This window comes from Eriocheir sinensis, unplaced genomic scaffold (assembly GCF_024679095.1).
Source record: "Eriocheir sinensis breed Jianghai 21 unplaced genomic scaffold, ASM2467909v1 Scaffold182, whole genome shotgun sequence".
Lineage (NCBI taxonomy): Eukaryota > Metazoa > Arthropoda > Malacostraca > Decapoda > Varunidae > Eriocheir > Eriocheir sinensis.
In genome coordinates, this window is record NW_026111206.1 from 386,708 (window position 1) to 408,406 (window position 21,699).

The window sequence follows — 21,699 nt, forward strand, 5'->3', positions numbered from 1 at the left end:
CAAACAAATTTAAATTATTTTTGTATATATTTTTATTCAAATTTTAGTTATTTTTTTTTTGTATTTTGTATATTTATTTTCCTACAAATATACATTCCTTTATTGGAATTTCGTTTATGTATTTTGATACGAGTTTACATTATTTTATGTGTATTTTGTATATATATTTTTCTACGTATTTACATTATTTTATGTGTATTTTGTACATATATTTTAATAAAAGTTACTTTATTTTATTGTGTGTATTCGTATTTATTTTGATACAAATTTTATATAAATTCATGATATTTTATGTGTATTTATATATATATTTTCATACAAATTTATATTATTTTATGAGTATTTTTACATAGTTTTCATTACAAATTTACCTTATTTTATGATTATTTTGTATATTTATTTCATTCAATCTTAAATTATTTTATGTGTATATTTGTTTTTGTATTTAGGTAATTTTATGTGTATTTTCTATATATATTTTCATCCAAAATTATATTATTTTATAGGTATTTTCTTAATTTAATTCGATACGAATTTAGATTTTTTCATAAGTATTTTGTATACATATTTTTATACTCATTTACATTATCTAATGTGTGTTTTGTGTAAATATTTTTTATGCAAATTTACTTCATTTTATGTGCATTTTTGTACATATATTTTTCTTGAAATTTGCGTTATTTTATGAGTATTTTGTATATGTTTTCTCATACAAGTTTACATTATTTTATTGGTATTTTATTCATTTATTTTGATACGAATTACATGATTATATGTGTATTTTGTACATATTTTTTTATACGTATTTACATTATTTAATGTGTATTTTGTTTATATATTTTAATACAAATTTACGTTATTATATGTGTATTTGTATAAATATTTTAATACAAATTTACATTGTTTTATGTATTTTGTATATATATTTCATTTCAAATTTAGCTTATTTATGTGTATTTTGTATATCTATTTTCACACAAATTTCATTACTTTTGTGTATTTTTGCATATAGTTTTATATAAATTTACGTTATTTTATGTGTATTTTGTATATTTATATTTATACAAATACACATTCTTTTATTAGTATTTTGTATATTTATTTTCATACGCGTTTACATTATTTTATGTGTATTTTGTATACCTTTTTTAATACGTATTTACTTCATTTTATGTGTCTTTTGTATATATATTTTCATAGAAATCTACGTTATTTTATGTGTATTCGTATATCTATTTTGAAAGAAATTTACATTGTTTTATATGTATTTTGCATTTCTATTTTAATACAAATTAATTTATTGTATGTGCATTTTGTATATTTATTTTAATACAAATTCAAATATTTTATGTGTGTCTTGAAATATATATTTTTATGAAAAATGCGTTATTTTATGGGTTTTATGCATCATAATTTTCATACAAATTTACATTATTTTATTAATATTCTGTGTATTTATTTTGATACGATTTTACATTATTCTATTTGTGTTTTGTATATATTTTTTTATACATATTTACATTATTTAATGTGTATTTTGTAAATATATTTTATACAAATTTACGTTATTTTAAGTGTATTTGTTTATATATTTTCATTCAAATTTACATTATTTTATGTGTATTTTGTAAATGTATTTCAATACAAATTTACCTAACTTTATGTGTATTTTGTATATTTATTTTCATACAAATTTAAACTATTTTTGTGTATTTTTGTATATAGTTTTATACAAATTTAGGTGATTTTATTTGTATATTGTATATCTATTTTCATACAAATACACATTCTTTTATTGATATTTTGTTTATTTATTTTGACGCGAATTTACATTATTTAATGTGTATTTTATATATATATATATATATATATATATATATATATATATATATATATATATATATATATATATATAAATAATATATATATATATATATATATATATATATATATATATATATATATATATATATATATATATATATATATTTTATATATTATATATATTTTGATACGATTTTACATTATTCCATGTGTATTTTGTATATATATTTTATACAAATGTATGTTACTTATATGTGTTTGTTTTCATTTCATACAAATTTACATTATTTTATGTGTATTTTGTACATGTATTTAAATACAAATTTAACTAATTATATGTATATTTTGTATATCTATTTTCGTACAAATTGAAATTATTTTTGTGTATTTTTTTATATATTTTTATATAAGTTTTCGTTATTTTATGTGTATTTTGTATATTTATTATAATACAAATATACGATCTTTTATCGGAATTTTGTTTATTTATTTTAACACGAATTTACATTATTTATACATATATATATATATATATATATATATATATATATATATATATATATATATATAGATATATATATATATATATATATATATATATATATATATATATATATATATATATATATATATATATATATATATATATATATATATATATATTATTTATATATTTCCATATCTATTTCAATACAAATTTACTTTATTTTATGTGCATTTCGTATATTTATTTTAATACAAATTTAATTATTTTATATGTATTTTTGGATATATTTTTTTATACAAATATGCGTTATTATATGAGTATTTTGCATCTTTATTTTCATACAAATTTACATTATTTTATTGATATTCTCTTTATTTATTTTGATACGATTTAACATTATTCTATGTGTATTTTGTATATATATGTTTATACATATTTACATCATTTAATGTATATTTTGTATATATATTTTATCCAAATGTACGTTATTTTATGTGTATATGTTTATATTTTTTCATAGAAATTTACATTGTTTTATGTGTGTTTTGTATATGTATTTCAATACAAATTTGCCTAATTTTATGTGTATTTTGCATATCTATTTTCAAACAAATTTAAATTATTTTTGTGTATTTTTGTATATATTTTTATACAAATTTTAGTTATTTTATTTGTATTTTGTATATATTTTTTTTTAACAAATATACATTCTTTTATTGGAATTTTGTTGATTTATTTTGATACGAATTTACATTACCTTATGTGTATTTTGTATATATATTTTTCTACGTATTTACATTATTTTATATGTATTTTGTATATATATTTTCATAAAAATTTACGTTATTTTATTGTGTATATTCGTATATATTTTGATACAAATTTTATACAAATTCATGTTATCTTATGTGTATTTGAATATATATTTTCATATAAATTTACATTATTTTATGTGTATTTTTTCAAATATTTCATTACAAATTTACTTTATTTTATGCTTATTTTATATATTCATTTCATGCAATTTTAAATTATTTTATGTGTATATTTGTATTTGTATTTAGGTTATTTTATGTGTATTCTTTATATATATTTTCATCCAAAATTACATTATTTTATAGGTATTTTGTTAATTTAATTCGATACGAATTTAGATTATTTCAAAGGTATTTTGTATACATGTTTTTATACGTATTTACATCATTTAATGTGAGTTTTGTATATATATTTTTATGCAAATTTACTTTATTTTATGTGCATTTTTGTACATATATTTCTAAAGAAATTAGCGTTATTTTATGTGAACTGTGTATATGTTTTCTCATACAAATTTACATTATATTATTGGTATTTTGTTTATTTATTTTGATACGAATTACATGATTATATGTGTATTTTGTACAAATATTTTTATACGTATTTACATTATTTAATGTGTATTTTGTTTATGTGTTTTTATACAAATTTATGTTATTATATGTGTATTTGTATAAATATTTTGATACAAATTTACATTATTTGATGTAAATTTGATGTAAATATTTCAATTCAAATTTAGCTTATTTTATGTGTATTTTGTATATCTATTTTCATACAAATTTAACTACTTTTGTGTATTTTTGTATAAAGTTTTATATAAATCTACGTTATTTTATGTGTATTTTGTATATTTATATTTATACAAATACACTTTCTTTTATTGGTATTTTGTTTATTTATTTTGATACGAATTTACATTATTTTATGTGTATTTTGTGTACATTTTTTTATACGTATTTACTTCATTGTAAGTGTATTTTGTATATATATTTTTCTAGAAATCTACGTTATTTTATGTGTATTCGTATTTATATTTTGAAACAAATTTACATTGTTTTATTTGTATTTTGCATATCTATTTCAATTTAAATTTACCTTATTGTATGTGAATTTTGTATATTTATTTTAATACATATTTAATTTTTTTATATGTATTTTGGTAAATATATTTTTATAAGAAAATGTGTTATTTTATGGGTATTTTGCTTCTTTATTTTCAAACAAATTCACATTATTTTATTAATATTCTGTGTATTTTTGATACGATTTTACATTATTCTATTTGGGTTTTGTTTATATTTTTTTATACATATTTACATTACTTAATATGTATTTTGTATATATATATTTTATACAAATTTACGTTATTTTAAGTGTATTTGTTTAAGTATTTTCATTCAAATTTACATTATTTTTTGTGTATTTTGTAAATGTATTTCAATACAAATTTACCTAATTTTATGTGTATTTTGTATATTTATTTTCAAACAAATTTAAATTATTTTTGTTTATTTTTGTATATAGTTTTATACAAATTTAGGTTATTTTATGTGTATATTGTATATCTATTTTCATACAAATACACATTCTTTTATTGATATTTTGTTTATTTATATTGACGCGAATTTACATTATTTAATGTGTATTTTGTATATATATTTTTATACGTATTTTCATCATTTCATGTGTATTTTGTATATATATTTCTAAAGAAATCTACGTTATTTTATGTGTATTCGTATATATTTTTTGAAACAAATTTACACTTTTATGTGTTTTTTGCATATTTTTTCAATACAAATTTTCCTTAATGTATGTGCATTTTGTATATTAATCTTAATTCAAATTTAATTATTCTATGTGTATTTTTGTATATGTATTTTTATAAAATATGCTTTATTTTATGGGAATTTTGCATCTTTATTTTCATATAAATTTACATTATTTTATTGATATTCTGTGTATTTATTTTGATACGATTTTACATTATTTTATGTGTATTTTGTAGATATATTTTATTCAAATGCACGTTATTTTATGTGTATTTGTTTTCATTTCATACAAATTTACATTATTTTATGTGTATTTTGTACATGTATTTAAAGACAAATTTAACTAATTATATGTGTATTTTGTATATCTATTTTCATACAAATTGAAATTATTTTTGTGTTTTTTTTGTATATATTTTTATACAAATTTTCGTTATTTTATGTGTATTTTGTATATTTATTTTCCTACAAATATACGTTCTTTTATCGGAATTTTGTTTGTTTATTTTGATACGAATTTACATTATTTTAGGTGTATTTGGTATGCATATTTTTATAGTATTTACATAATTTTATATGTATTTTGTATGTATATTTTCATAGAAATTTACTCTATTTTATGTGTATTCGTATATACATTTTGATACAGATTTACATTATTGATGTGTATTTTGCATATCTCTTTCAATACAAATTTACTTTGTTGTATATGCATTTTGTATATTTATTTCAATACTAATTTAATTATTTCATGTGTATTTATATATATATATATATATATATATATATATATATATATATATATATATATATATATATATATATATATATATATATATATATATATATATATATATATATTTTTTTTTTTTATGCATATATGCGTTATTATATGGGTATTTTCCATCTTTATTTTCATACAAATTTACATTATTTTATTGATATTCTGTTTATTTATTTTGATACGATTTAACATTATTCTATGTGGATTTTGTATATATATTTTTATACATATTTACATTATTTAATGTATATTTTGTATAGATATTTTTCCAAATTTACGTTATTTTATGTGTATTTGTTTGTATATTTTCATACAAATTTACATTATTTTGTATATGTATTTCAATGCAAATTTGCCTAACTTTATGTGTATTTTGCATATCTATTTTCAAATAAATTTAAATTATTTTTTTGTATTTTTGTATTTATTTTTATACAAATTTTAGTTATTTTATTTGTATTTTGTATATATATTTTCCTACAAATATACATTCTTTTATTGGAATTTTGTTTATTTATTTTGATACGAGTTTACATTATTTTATGTGTATTTTGTATATATATTTTTCTACGTATTTACATTATTTTATGTGTATTTTGTATATATATTTTAATAAAAATTTACATTATTTTATAGTGTGTATTCGTATTTATTTTGATACAATTTTTTTACAAATTCATGTTATTTTATGTGTATTTGTATATATATTTTCATACAAATTTATATTATTTTATGTGTATTTTTACACATTTTTCATTACAAATTTACTTTATTTTATGATTATTTTGTATATTTATTTCATTCAATCTTAAATTATTTTGTGTATATTTGTATTTGTATTTAGGTAATTTTATGTGTATTTTCTATATATATTTTCATCCAAAATTACATTATTTTATTGGTATTTTCTTAATTTAACTCGATACGAATTTAGATTTTTTCATAGGTATTTTGTATACATATTTTTATACTCATTTACATTATCTAATGTGTGTTTTGTATATATATTTTTAAACAAATTGCGTTATTATATGGGTATTTTGCATCTTTATTTTCATACATATTTACATTATTTTATTGATATTCTGTTTATTTATTTTGATACGATTTAACATTATTCCGTGAGTATTTTGAATATATTTTTTTTATACATATTTACATTATTTAATGTTTATTTTGTATATATATTTTATCCAAATTTACGTTATTTTATGTGTATTTGTTTATATATTTTCACACAAATTTATATTATTTTATGTGTATTTTGTATATGTATTTCAATACAAATTTGCCTAATTTTATGTGTATTTTGCATATCTATTTTCAAACAAATTTAAATAATTATTGTGTATTTTTGTATATATTTTTATACAAATTTTAGTTATTTTATTTGTATTTTGTATATATATTTTCCTACAAATATACATTCTTTTATTGGAATTTTGTTTATTTATTTTGATACGAGTTTTCATTATTTTATGTGTATTATCTATATATATTTTTCTACGTATTTAAATTATTTTATGTGTATTTTGTATATACATTTTCATAAAAAATTACGTTATTTTATTGTGTGTTTTCATATATATTTTGATACAAATTTTATACAAATTCATGTTATTTTATGTATTTGTATGTATATTTTCTTACAAATTTATCTTATTTTATGTCTATTTTTACATATATTTCATTACGAATTTACCTTATTTTATGTTTTTTTTGTATATTTATTTCAATCAATTTTAAATTATTTTATGTGTATATTTGTATTTCTATTTAAGTTATTTTATGTGTATTTTCTATATATATTTTCATCCAAAATTCCATTATTTTATTGGTATTTTCTTAATTTAGTTCGATACGAATCTAGATTATTTCATAGGTATTTTGTATACATATTTTTATACTCATTTACATTGTCTAATGTGTGTTTTCTATATATATTTTTATGCAAATTTATTTTATGTGCTTTTTTGTACATATATTTTTATATAAATTTGCGTTATTTTATGTGTATTTTGTAGATGTTTTTTCATTTAAATTTATATTATTTTATTGGTATTTTGTTTATTTTTTATACGTATTTACATTATTTAAATTTTATTTTGTTTATATATTTTTATACAAATTTACGTTATTATATGTGTATTTGTATAAATATTTTTATACAAATTTATATTATTTTATGTATTTTGTATATATATTTCAATTCAAATTTAGCTTATTTTGTGTGTATTTTGTATATCTATTTTCATACAAATATTATTACTTTTGTGTATTTTTGTATATAGTTTTATATAAATTTACGCTATTTTATGTGTATTTCGTATATTTATATTTATACAAATACACATTCTTTTATTGGTATTTTGTTGATTTATTTTGATACGAATTTACATTATTTTATGTGTATTTTGTATACATTTTTTATATGTATTTCCTTCATTTTATGTGTATTTTGTATATATATTTTTATAGAAATCTACGTTATTTTATGTGTATTCGTATATATATTTTGAAACAAATTTATATTGTTTTATATGTATTGTGCATATCTATTTAAATACAAATTTACCTTATTGTATGTTCATTTTGTATATTTATTTTAATACAAATTCAAATATTTTATGTGTATTTTGGTAATATATTTTAATAAAAAAATTGTTATTTTATGGGTATTTTGCATCTTAATTTTCATACAAATTTACATTATTTTATTAACATTCTGTATATTTATTTTGATACGATTTTACATAATTCTAATTATGTTTTGTATATATTTTTTTATACATATTTACATTACTTAATGAGTATTTTGTATATGTATTTTATACAAATTTACGTTAATTTAAGTGTATTCGTTTATATATTTTCATTCAAATTTACATTATTTTATATGTCTTTTGTATATGTATTTCAATACAAATTTACCTAATTTTACACATTAAATAATTTAAAATTGAATGAAATAAATATACAAAATAAACATAAAATAATGTAAACTTGTAATGAAATATATGTAAAAATGCACATAAAATAATGTAAATTTGTATGAAAATATATATACAAATACACATAAAATAACATGAATTTGTTTAAAATTTTTAGCAAATTATATACGAATACACACAATAAAATAATGTAAATTTTTATGAGAATATATATACAAAATACACATAAAATAATGTAAACTCGAATCAAAATAAATAAACAAAATTCCAATAAAAGAATGTATATCGGTAGGAAAATATATATACAAAATACAAATGAAATAACAAAAATTTGTATAAAAATATATACAAAGATACACAAAAATAGTTTAAATTTGTTTGAAAATAGATATGGAAAATACACATAAAATTAGGCAAATATGTATTGAAATACATATACAAAACCCACATAAAATAATGTAAATTTGTATGAAAATATATAAACAAATACACATAAAATAACGTAAATTTGAATAAAATATATATACAAAATATACAATTAATAATTTAAATATGTATAAAAATATATATACAAAATACACATAGAATAAAGTAAAATCGTATCAAAATAAATAAACAGAATATCAATAAAATAATGTAAATTTGTATGAGAATAGAGATGCAAAATACCCATATAATAACGCATATTTGTATAAAAATATATATACAAAAATACATATAAAATAATTAAATTTTTATTAAAATAAATATACAAAATGCACATACAATAAAGTAAATTTGTATTGAAATAGATATGCAAAATACACATCAATAAAGTAAATTTGTATCAAAATATATATACGAATACTCATATAATAGAGTAAACTTCTATGAAAATATATATACCAAATATACCTCAAATAATGTAAATTCGTATCAAAATAGATAAAGAAAATTCAGATAAAAGAACGCATATTTGTTGGAAAATAAATATACAAAATACACATTCAAATACATATACAAAATACACATAAAATAATGAAAATTTGTTTGAAATATATATATATATATATATATATATATATATATATATATATATATATATTTATATATATATATTTATATATATATATATATATATATATATATATATATATATATATATATATATATATATATATATATAAAATATATATATATATGTAATATGTAAATTTGTATGAAATAAAGATGCAAAATACTCATAAAATAATTAAATTTGTATTAAAATTAACATATATATATATATATATATATATATATATATATATATATATATATATGTATATATATATATATATATATATATATATATATATATGTCTTATATATATATATATATATATATATATATATATATATATATATATATATATATATATATATATATATATATATATATATAAATATTATAAATACACATAATATAAATATATATAAAATACAAAAATAATGTAAATTTGTCAAAAATAAATACAAAATACAATAAAAATAATGTAAATTTTGTATGAAAAATATATACAAAATACACATAAATAACGTAAATTTGAATGAAAATATATATAAACAAATACACTTAAAATAACGTAAATTTGTATAAAATATATATACAAAATACACATTAAATAATGTAAATATGTAAAGAAAAATATATACAAAACACAAATAGAATAATATAAAATCGTATCAAAATATATACTCAGAATATTAATAGAATAATGTAAATTTGTATGAAAATTAAGATGCAGAATACCTATAAAATAACGCATTTATTTATAAAATTATATATACCAAAATACACAAAATATTTGAATTTGTATTAAAATAAATATACAAAATGCACATACACTAAGGTAAATTTGTATTGAAATAGATATGCAAAATACATATAAAACAATGTAAATTTGTTTCAAAATATATATACGAATACACATAAAATAACGTAGATTTCTATAAAAATATATATATACAAAATAAACATATAATTAAGTAAATACGTATAAAAAAATATATACAAAATACACATTAAATAATGTAAATTTGTATAAATAAAAATAAACAAAATACCAATAAAAGAATGTGTATTTGTATAAATATAAATATACAAAATGCACATAAAATAACGTAAATTTATATAAAACTATATACAAAAATACACAAAAGTAATTAAATTTGTATGAAAATAGATATACAAAATACACACAAAATAAACTAAATTTGAATGGAAATATATATACAAAATACATAAAATAAAGTAAATTTGTATAAAATAATTTTTAACAAATACACATATAATAACGTAAATTTGTATAAAAATATATAAACAAAATACACATTAAATAATGTAAATACGTATAAAAAAAATATGTACAAAATACACATATAATCATGTAATTCGTATCAAAATGAATAAACAAAAAAACAAAAAAAATTATGTAAATTTGTATGAGAAAACATATACAAAATACACATAAAATAACGCAAATTTCTATAAAAATATATGTACAAAAATGCACATAAAATTAATTTGCATAAAAAAATATATACAAAACACACATTAGATAATGTAAATGAGTATAAAAATATGTATACAAAATACCTATGAAATAATCTAAATTCGTATCGAGTTAGATTAAGAAAATACCAATAAAATAATGTAATTTTGGATGAAAATATATATAGAAAGCACACATAAACTAAACAAAATATAAATAAATATATACACATTAAATAATTTAAAATTGAATTAAATAAATATACAAAACAAACATAAAATAAGGTAAATTTGTAATAAAATATATGTAAAAATACACATAAAATAATATAAATTTGTATGAAAATATATATACATATACTCATAAAGTAACATGACTTTGTATAAAATTTGTTTCAAAATATATACGAATACACGCAATAAAAAACGTAAATTTTTACGAAAATGTATATATAAAATACACATAAAATAATTTGAAAAAGTAAAAAGATATATATACAAAATACACATAAAATAATGTAAATTCGTAACAAAATAAATACACAAAATTCCAATAAAAGAATGTAAATTTGTAGGAAAATATATATACAAAATACAAATAAAATAACTAAAATTTGTATAAAAATATATACAAAAAACAAAAAATTTTTTTTTTAGTTTGTTTGAAAATAGATATGCAAAATACACATAAAGTTAGGCAGATTTGTATTGAAATACATATACAAAACTCACATAAAATAATGTAAATTTGTATGAAAATATATAAACAAAAACACATAAAATAACGTAAATTTGGTTAAAATATATATACAAAATATACATTAAATATTTTAAATATGTATAAAAATATATTATATTATATATATTTTTATTGAAATTTGCGTTATTTATGTGTATTTTGTATATATTTTCTCATACAAATTTACATTATTTTATTGGTATTTTGTCTATTTATTTTGATACGAATTACATGATTATTTGTGTATTTTGTACATATTTTTTTTATACGTATTTACATTATTTAATATGTATTTTGTTTATATATTTTTATACAAATTTTCGTTATTATATGTGTATTTGTATAAGTATTTTGATACAAGTTTACATAATTTTATGTATTTTGTATATATATTTCAATTCAAATTTAGCTTATTTTATCTGTATTTTGTGTATCTATTTTCATACAAATTTAATTACTTCTATGTAATTTTGCATATAGTTTTATATAAATTTAATTTATTTTATGTGTATTTTGTATATTTATATTTATACAAACACACATTCTTTTATTAGTATTTTGTTTATTTTTTTTGATACGAGTTTACATTATTTTATGTGTATTTTGTATACATTTTTTTATTCGTATTTACTTAATTATATGTGTATTTTGTATATATATTTTTATAGAAATCTACGTTATTTTATGTGTATTCCTTTATATATTTTGAAACAAATTTACATTGTTTTATATGTATTTTGCGTATCTATTTAAATACAAATTTACCTTATTGTATGTGCATTTTGTATATTTATTTTAATACAAATTCAAATATTTTATATGTATTTTGTTATATATATTTTTATAAAAAATGCGTTATTTTATGGGTATTTTGCATCTTCATTTTCATACAAATTTACATTATTTTATTAATATTTTGTGTATTTATTTTGATACGATTTTACATTATTCTATTTGTGTTTTGTATATATTTTTTTATACATATTTACATTATTTAATGTGTATTTTGTATATATATTTGATACAAATTTACGTTATTTTAAGTGTATATGTTTATATATTTTCATTCAAATCTACATTATTTTATGTGTATTTTGTAAATGTATTTCAATACAAATTTACCTAATTTTATGTGTATTTTGTATATTTATTTTCATACAAGTTTAAATTATTTTTGTGTATTTTTGTATATAGTTTTATATAAATTTAGGTTATTTTATGTGTATTTTGTATATCTATTTTCATACAAATCCACATTCTTTTCATGATATTTTGTTTATTTATTTTGACACGAATTTACATTATTTAATGTGTATTTTGTATATATATTTTTATACGTATTTATGTCATTTCATGTGTATTTTGCATATATATTTCTATAGAAATCTACGTTATTTTATGTGTATTCGTATATATATTTTGAAACAAATTTACACTGTTTTATGTGCATTTTGCATATTTTTTAAATACAAATTTACCTTATTGTATCTGCATTTTGTATATTAATTTTAAGACAAATTGAATTATTCTATGTGTATTTTTGTATATGTATTTTTATAAAAATATGGTTTATTTTATGGTTATTTTGCATCTTTATTTTCATACAAATTTATATTCTTTTATTGATATTTTGTGTATTTATTTTGATGCGATTTTACATTATTCTATGTGTATTTTGTATATATATTTTATACAAATGTACGTTATTTTAGGTGTATTTGTTTTCATTTCATACAAATTTACATTATTTTATGTGAATTTTGTACATGTATTTAAATAAAAATTTAACTAATTATTTGTGTATTTTGTATATCTATTTTGATACTAATTGAAATTATTGTTGTGTTTTTTTTTTGTATATATTTTTATACAAATTTTCGTAATTTTATGTGTATTTTCTATATTTATTTTCCTACACATATACGTTCTTTTATCGGAATTTTGTTTATTTATTTTGATACGAATTTTCATTATTTTAGGTGTATTTGGTATATATATTATACATATTATACATATTATATGTATTTTGTATGTATATTTTCATAGAAATTAACTCTATTTTATGTGTATTCGTATATATATTTTGATACAAATTTACATTATTTATGTGTATTTTGCATATCTATTTCAATACAAATTTACTTTATTGTATGGTTATTTTTTATATTTATTTTAATACAAATTAAACTATTTTATGTGTATTTTTGTATATATATTTTTATGGAAATATGCGTTATTATATAGGTATTTTGCGTCTTTATTTTCATACAAATTTACATTATTTTATTGATATTCTGTTTGTTTATTCTGATACGATTTAACATTATTCTATGTGCATTTTGTATATATTTTTTTATACATATTTACATTATTTAATTTTTATTTTCTATATATATATATATATATATATATATATATATATATATATATATATATATATATATATATATATATATATATATATATATATATATATAGATATATATATATATATATATATATATATATATATATATATTTTATCCAAATTTACGTTATTTTATGTGTATTTGTTTAAATATTTTTATACAAATTTACATTATTTTATGTGTATTTTGTATATGTATTTCAATACTAATTTGCCTAATTTTATGTGTATTTTGCATATATATTTTCAAACAAATTTAAATTATTTTTTGTGTATTTTTGTATATATTTTTATACAAATTTTAGTTATTTTATTTGTATTTTGTATATATATTTTCCTACAAATATACATTCTTTTACTGTAATTTTCTTTATTTATTTTAATACGAATTTACATTATTTTATGTGTATTTTGTATATATATTTTTCTACGTATTTAAATTATTTTATGTGTATTTTGTATATACATTTTCATAAAAATTTACGTTATTTTATTGTGTGTATTCGTATATATTTTGATACAAATTTTATACCAATTCATGTTATTTTATGTGTATTTGTATATATATTTTCATACAAATTTATATTATTTTATGTGCATTTTTACATATATTTCATTACAAATTTACCTTATTTGATGTTTATTTTGTGTATTTATTTCATTCAATTTTAAATTATTTTGTATGTATATTTGTATTTGTATTTAGGTTATTTTATGTCTATTTTCTATATATATTTTCATCCAAAATTACATTATTTTATTGGTATTTTCCCAATTTAACTCGATACGAATTTAGATTATTTCATAGGTATTTTGTATACATTTTTTATACGCATTTACATTATGTAATGTGTGTTTTGTATATATTTTTTTAATGCAAATTTATTTTATGTGCATTTTTGTACATATATTTTTATAGAAATTTGCGTTATTTTATGTGTATTTTGTATATGTTTTCTCATAAAAATTTACATTATTTTACAATATTTTATGGGTATTTTGTTTATATATTTCAAAAGAAATTTACCTAGTTTAATGTGTATTTTGTATATCTATTTTCATACAAACTCAAATTATTTTTATGTATTTTTGTATATATTTTAATACAAATTTTAGTTATATTATGTGTATTTTGTAAATTTATTTTCATTCAAATATATATTATTTTATTGGTATTTTGTTGATTTATATTGATACGAATTTACATTGTTTTATATGTACTTTGTATATATATTTTTATACGCATTTACATTATTTAATATTTACTTTTAATATATATTTTTATACAGATTCATGGTATTTTATGTGTTTTTCTATATATATTTTCATATAATTTTACATTATTTTATGTGTATTTTGTACATATATATCATTACAAATTTACCTTATTTTATTTTTATTTTGTATGTGTATTTTGTATATTTATATTTATACGAATACACATTCTTTTATTGGTATTTTGTTTATTTATTTTAATTCGAATTTACATTATTTTATGTGTATTTTGTTTACATTTTTTTATACGAGTTTATTTAATTTTAGGTGTATTTTGTATATATATTTTTATAGAAATCTATGTTATTTTAAGTGAATTAGTATATATATTTTGAAACAAATTTACATTGTTTTATATGTATTTTGCATATCTATTTCAATACAAATTTACCTTATTGTATATGCATTTTGTATATTTATTTTAATACAAATTCAAATATTTTATATGTATTTTGTTATTTTTGTTTTTTAAAAAATGCGTTATTTTATGGGTATTTTGCATCTTAATTTTCATACAAATTTACATTATTTTATTGATATTCTGTGTATTTATTTTTAAACGATTTTACATTATTCTATCTGTGTTTTGTATATATATTTTTTATCCATATTTACATAATTTAATGTGTATTTTGTATATATATTTTATACAAATCTACATCATTTTAAGTGTATTTGTTTATATATTTTCATTCAAATTTACATTATTTTAAGTGTATTTTGTATATGTATTTAAATACAAATTTACCTAATTTTATGTGTATTTTGTATATTTATTTTCATACAAAATTAAATTATTTTTGTGTATTTATGTATATAGATTTATACAAATTTAGGTTATTTTATGTGTATTTTGTATATCTATTTTCATACAAATAAACATTCTTTTATTGATATTTTGTTTATTTATTTTGAAGCGATTATACATTATTTAATGTGTATTTTGTATATATATTTTTATACGTATTTACATCATTTCAAATGTATTTTGTACATATATTTCTATAGAAATCTACGTTATTTTATGTGTATTCGTATATATATTTGGAACAAATTTACAGTTTTATGTGTATTTTGCATATTTTTTCAATACAAATTTACCTTATTGTATGTGCATTTTGTATATTAATTTTAATACAAATTTAATTATTCAATGTGTATTTTTGTATATGTATTTTTATTAAAATATGCTTTATTTTATCGGTATTTTGCATCTTTATTTTCATATACTAATTTACATTATTTTATTGATATTCTGTTTATTTATTTTGATACGATTTTACAATATTCTATGTGTACTTTGTATATATATTTCATACATATTTACATTATTTAATGTATATTATGTATAGATATTTTATGGAAATTTACTTTATTTTATGTGTATTTGTTTATATATTTTCATAAATATTTACATTATTTTATGTGTATTTTGTAGATGTATTTCAATACAAATTTGCCTAATTTTATGCGTATTTTGCATATCTATTTTCAAACAAATTTAACTTATTTTTGTGTATTTTTGTATATATTTTTATACAAATTTTAGTTATTTTATTTGTATTTTGTATATATATTTTTCTACAAATATACATTCTTTTAGTGGAATTTTGTTTATTTATTTTGATACGAATTTACATTATTTTATGTGTATTATGTATATATATTTTTCTACGTATTTCCATTATGTAATGTGTATTTTGTATATATATTTTCATAAAAATTTAAGTTATTTTATTGTGTGTATTCGTATATATTTTGATCCAAATTTGCCTTATTATTTTATGTGTATTTTCTGTATACAATTTCATCCAAAATTACATTATTTTATTGGTATTTTGTTCATTTAATTCGATACGAATTTAGATTATTTCATAAGTATTTTGTATACATATTTTTATTCGCATTTACATTATTTAATGTGTGTTTTGTATATATATTTTTATGCAAATTTAATTTATTTTATGTGCATTTTTGTATATATATTTTTATAGAAATTTGGGTTATTTTATGTGTATTTTGTAGATGTTTTCTCATACAAATTTACATTAATTTATTGGTATTTTGTTTATTTATTTTGATACGATTTACATGATAATATATGTATTTTTTGTATATTTTTTTATACGTATTTACATTATTTAATATGTATTTTGTTTATGTGTTTTTATACAAATTTACGTTATTTTATGTGTATTTGTATAAATATTTTGATACAAATTTACATTATTTGATGTATTTTGTATAAATATATTTCAATTCAAATTTAGCTTATTTTATGTGTATTTTTTATATCTATTTTCATACAAATTTAACTACTTTTGTGTATTTTTGTATATAGTTTGATATAAATTTACGTTATTTTATATGTATCTTTTATTGGTATTTTGTTTTTTTATTTTGATACTTATTTATATTATTTTATGCGTATTTTGTATACATTTTCTTATAAGTATTTACTTCATTTTATGGGTATTTTGTATATATATTTTTATAGAAATCTACGCTATTTTATGTGTATTCATATATATATTTTGAAACAAATTTACATTGTTTTATTTGTATTTTGCATACCTTTTTCAATACAAATTTACATTATTGTATGTGCATTTTGTATATTTATTGTAATACAAATTTAAATATTTTATGTTTATTTTGGTATATATATTTTTATAAAAAATGCGTTATTTAATGGGTATTTTGCAGTTTTATTAATATTCTGTGTATTTATTTTGATACGATTTAACATATTTCTATTTGTGTTTTGTATATATTTTTTTATACATATTAACATTATTTAATGTATATTTTGTATATTTTAAAACAAATTTACGTTATTTTATGCGCATCTGTTAAACTATTTTGATACAAATTTACATTATTTTATGTATTTTGTATAAATATTTCCATACAAATTAATTTTATTTTATGTATATTTTGTATATCTATTTTCATACAAATTTAAATTACTTTTGTGTATTTTTGTATATAGTTTGATACAAATTTACGTTATTTTATGTTTATTTTTTATATTTATTTTCATACAAATTCACATTCTTCTATTTGTATTTTGTTTATTTATTTTGCAACGAATTTACATTATTTTATTTGTATTTTGTATATATATTTTTATACGTATTTACATCATGTTATGTGTATTTTTTACTTGTATTTTAATAGAAATTTACGTTTTTTTATGTGTATTCGTATATATATATTGAAACAAACTTACATTGTTTAATGTGTGTTTTGCATATCTATTTCAATACAAATTTATCATATTGTATGTGCATTTTGTATATTTATTTTAATACAAATTTAATTATTTGATGTGTATTTTTGTATATATGTTTTTATAAAAATATGTTTTTTTTTAATGGGTATTTTGCATCTTTATTTTCATACAAATTTACATTATTTGATTAATATTCTGTGTTTTTATTTTGATACGATTTTACATTGTTCTATGTGTATTTTGTATATATTTTATTTTACATATTAACATTATTTAATGTGCATTTTCTATATATATTTTATATAAACATACGTTACTTTATGGGTATTTTATGTGTATTTTGTATATGTATTTCAATACAAATTTACCTAAATTTATGTGTATTTTGTATATTTATTTTCATACAAATTTAAATTATTTTTGTGTATTTTTGTATATAGTTTTATACAAATTTAGGTTATTTCATGTGTGTTTTGTATGTCTATTTTTATACAAACACACATTCTTTTATTGATATTTTGTTTATTTATTTTGACGCGAGTTTACATCATTTCATGTGTATTTTGTAAATATATTTCTATAGATATCTACGTTATTTTATGTGTATTCGTATATATATTTTGAAATAAAGTTACACTGTTTTCTGTGTATTTTGCATATTTTTTCAATACAAATTTACTTTATTGTATGTGCATTTTGTATATTAGTTTTAATACAAATTTAATTATTCTATGTGTATTTTTATTAAAATATGATTCATTTCATGGGTATTTTGCATCTTTTATTAGTATTTATTTTGTATATTTATTTTGATATATATATATATATCTATATGTATATATATATTTATATATATCTCTTTATTTATATATGTATATATATATATCTATATATTGATATAGATATATATATATATATATATATATATATATATATATATATATATATATATATTTATATATATATATATATATATATATATATATATATATATATATATATATATATATATATATATATATATATATATATATATATATATATATATATATATATATATATAATTTTTTTTTTTTATACAAATGTACGTTACTTTATGTGTATTTGTTTTCATTTCATACAAATTTACATTATTTTATGTGAATTTTGTACATGTTTTTAAATACAAATATAACTAATTATATGTGTATTTTGTATATCTATTTTCATACAAATTGAAACTATTTTTGTGTATTTTTGTATATATTTTTATATAAATTTTCGTTACTCTATGTGTATTTTGTATATTTATTTTCCTACAAATATACGTTCTTTTATTGGAATTTTGTTTATTTATTTTGATACGAATTTACATTATTTATGTGCATTTTGCATATCTATTTCAATACAAATTTACTTTAATGTATGTGCATTTTGTATATTTATTTTAATACAAATTTAATTATTTTATATGTATTTTTGTATATATATTTTTATACAAATATGCGTTATTATATGGGTATTTTGCATCTTTATTTTCATACAAATTTACATTATCTTATTGATATTCTGTTTATTTATTTTGATACGATTTAACATATTTTGTATATATATTTTTATACATATTTAAAATGTTTAATGTATATTTTGTATATATATTTTATCCAAATTTACGTTATTTTATGTGTTTGTTTATATATCTTCATACAAATTTACATTATTTTATGTGTGTTTGTATATGTATTTCAATGCAAATTTGCCGAAGTTTATTTGTATTTTGCATATCTATCTTCTAACAAATTTAAACTATTTGTGTGTATTTTTGTATATATTTTCATTCAAATTCTAGTTATTTTATTTGTATTTTGAATATATATTTCCCTTCAAATATACATTCTTTTATTGGAATTTTGTTGATTTATTTTGATACGAATTTACATTATTTTATGAGTATTATGTATATATATTTTTCTACGTATTTACATTTTTTATGTTTATTTTGTATATATATTTTCTTAAAAATTTACGTTATTTTATTGTGTATTCGTATATATTTTGACACAAATTTTAAACAAATTCATGTTATTTTATGTGTATTTCGATTTATATTTTCATACAAATTTACATTATTTTATGTGTATTTTGTATTTTTATTTCATTCAATTTTAAATTATTTTATGTGTATATTTGTATTTGTGTTTAGGTTATTTTATGTGTATTTTCAATATATATTTTCATCCATAATTACATTATTTTATTGGTATTTTGTTAATTTAACTCGATTCTAATTTAGATTATTTCATAGGTATTTTGTATACATATTTTTATACGCATTTACATTATTTAATGTGTGCTTTGTATATATATTTTTATGCAAATTTACTTTATTTTACGTGCATTTTTGTACATATATTTTTATAGAAATTTGCGTTATTTTATATGTATTTTGTATATATTTTCTCATACAAATTTACATTAACATATTGGTATTTTGTTTATTTATTTTGATACGAATTACATTATTATATGTGTATTTTGTACATATTTTTTATACGTATTTAAAGTATTTCATGAGTATTTTGTTTATATATTTTTATACAAATTTACATTATTATGTGTGTATATGTATAAATATTTTGATACAAATTTACATTATTTTAAGTATTTTGTATATATATTTCAATTTAAATTTAGCTTATTTTATGTGTATTTTGTATATCTATTTTCATATAAATTTTATTACTTTTGTGTATTTTTGTATATAGTTTTATTCAAATTTATGTTATTTTATGTGTATTTTGTATATTTATATTTATACAAATACACAGTTTTGTTTATTTATTTTGATACGAATTTACATTATTATATGTGTATTTTGTATACATTTTTTTATACGTATTTACTTAATTTTATCT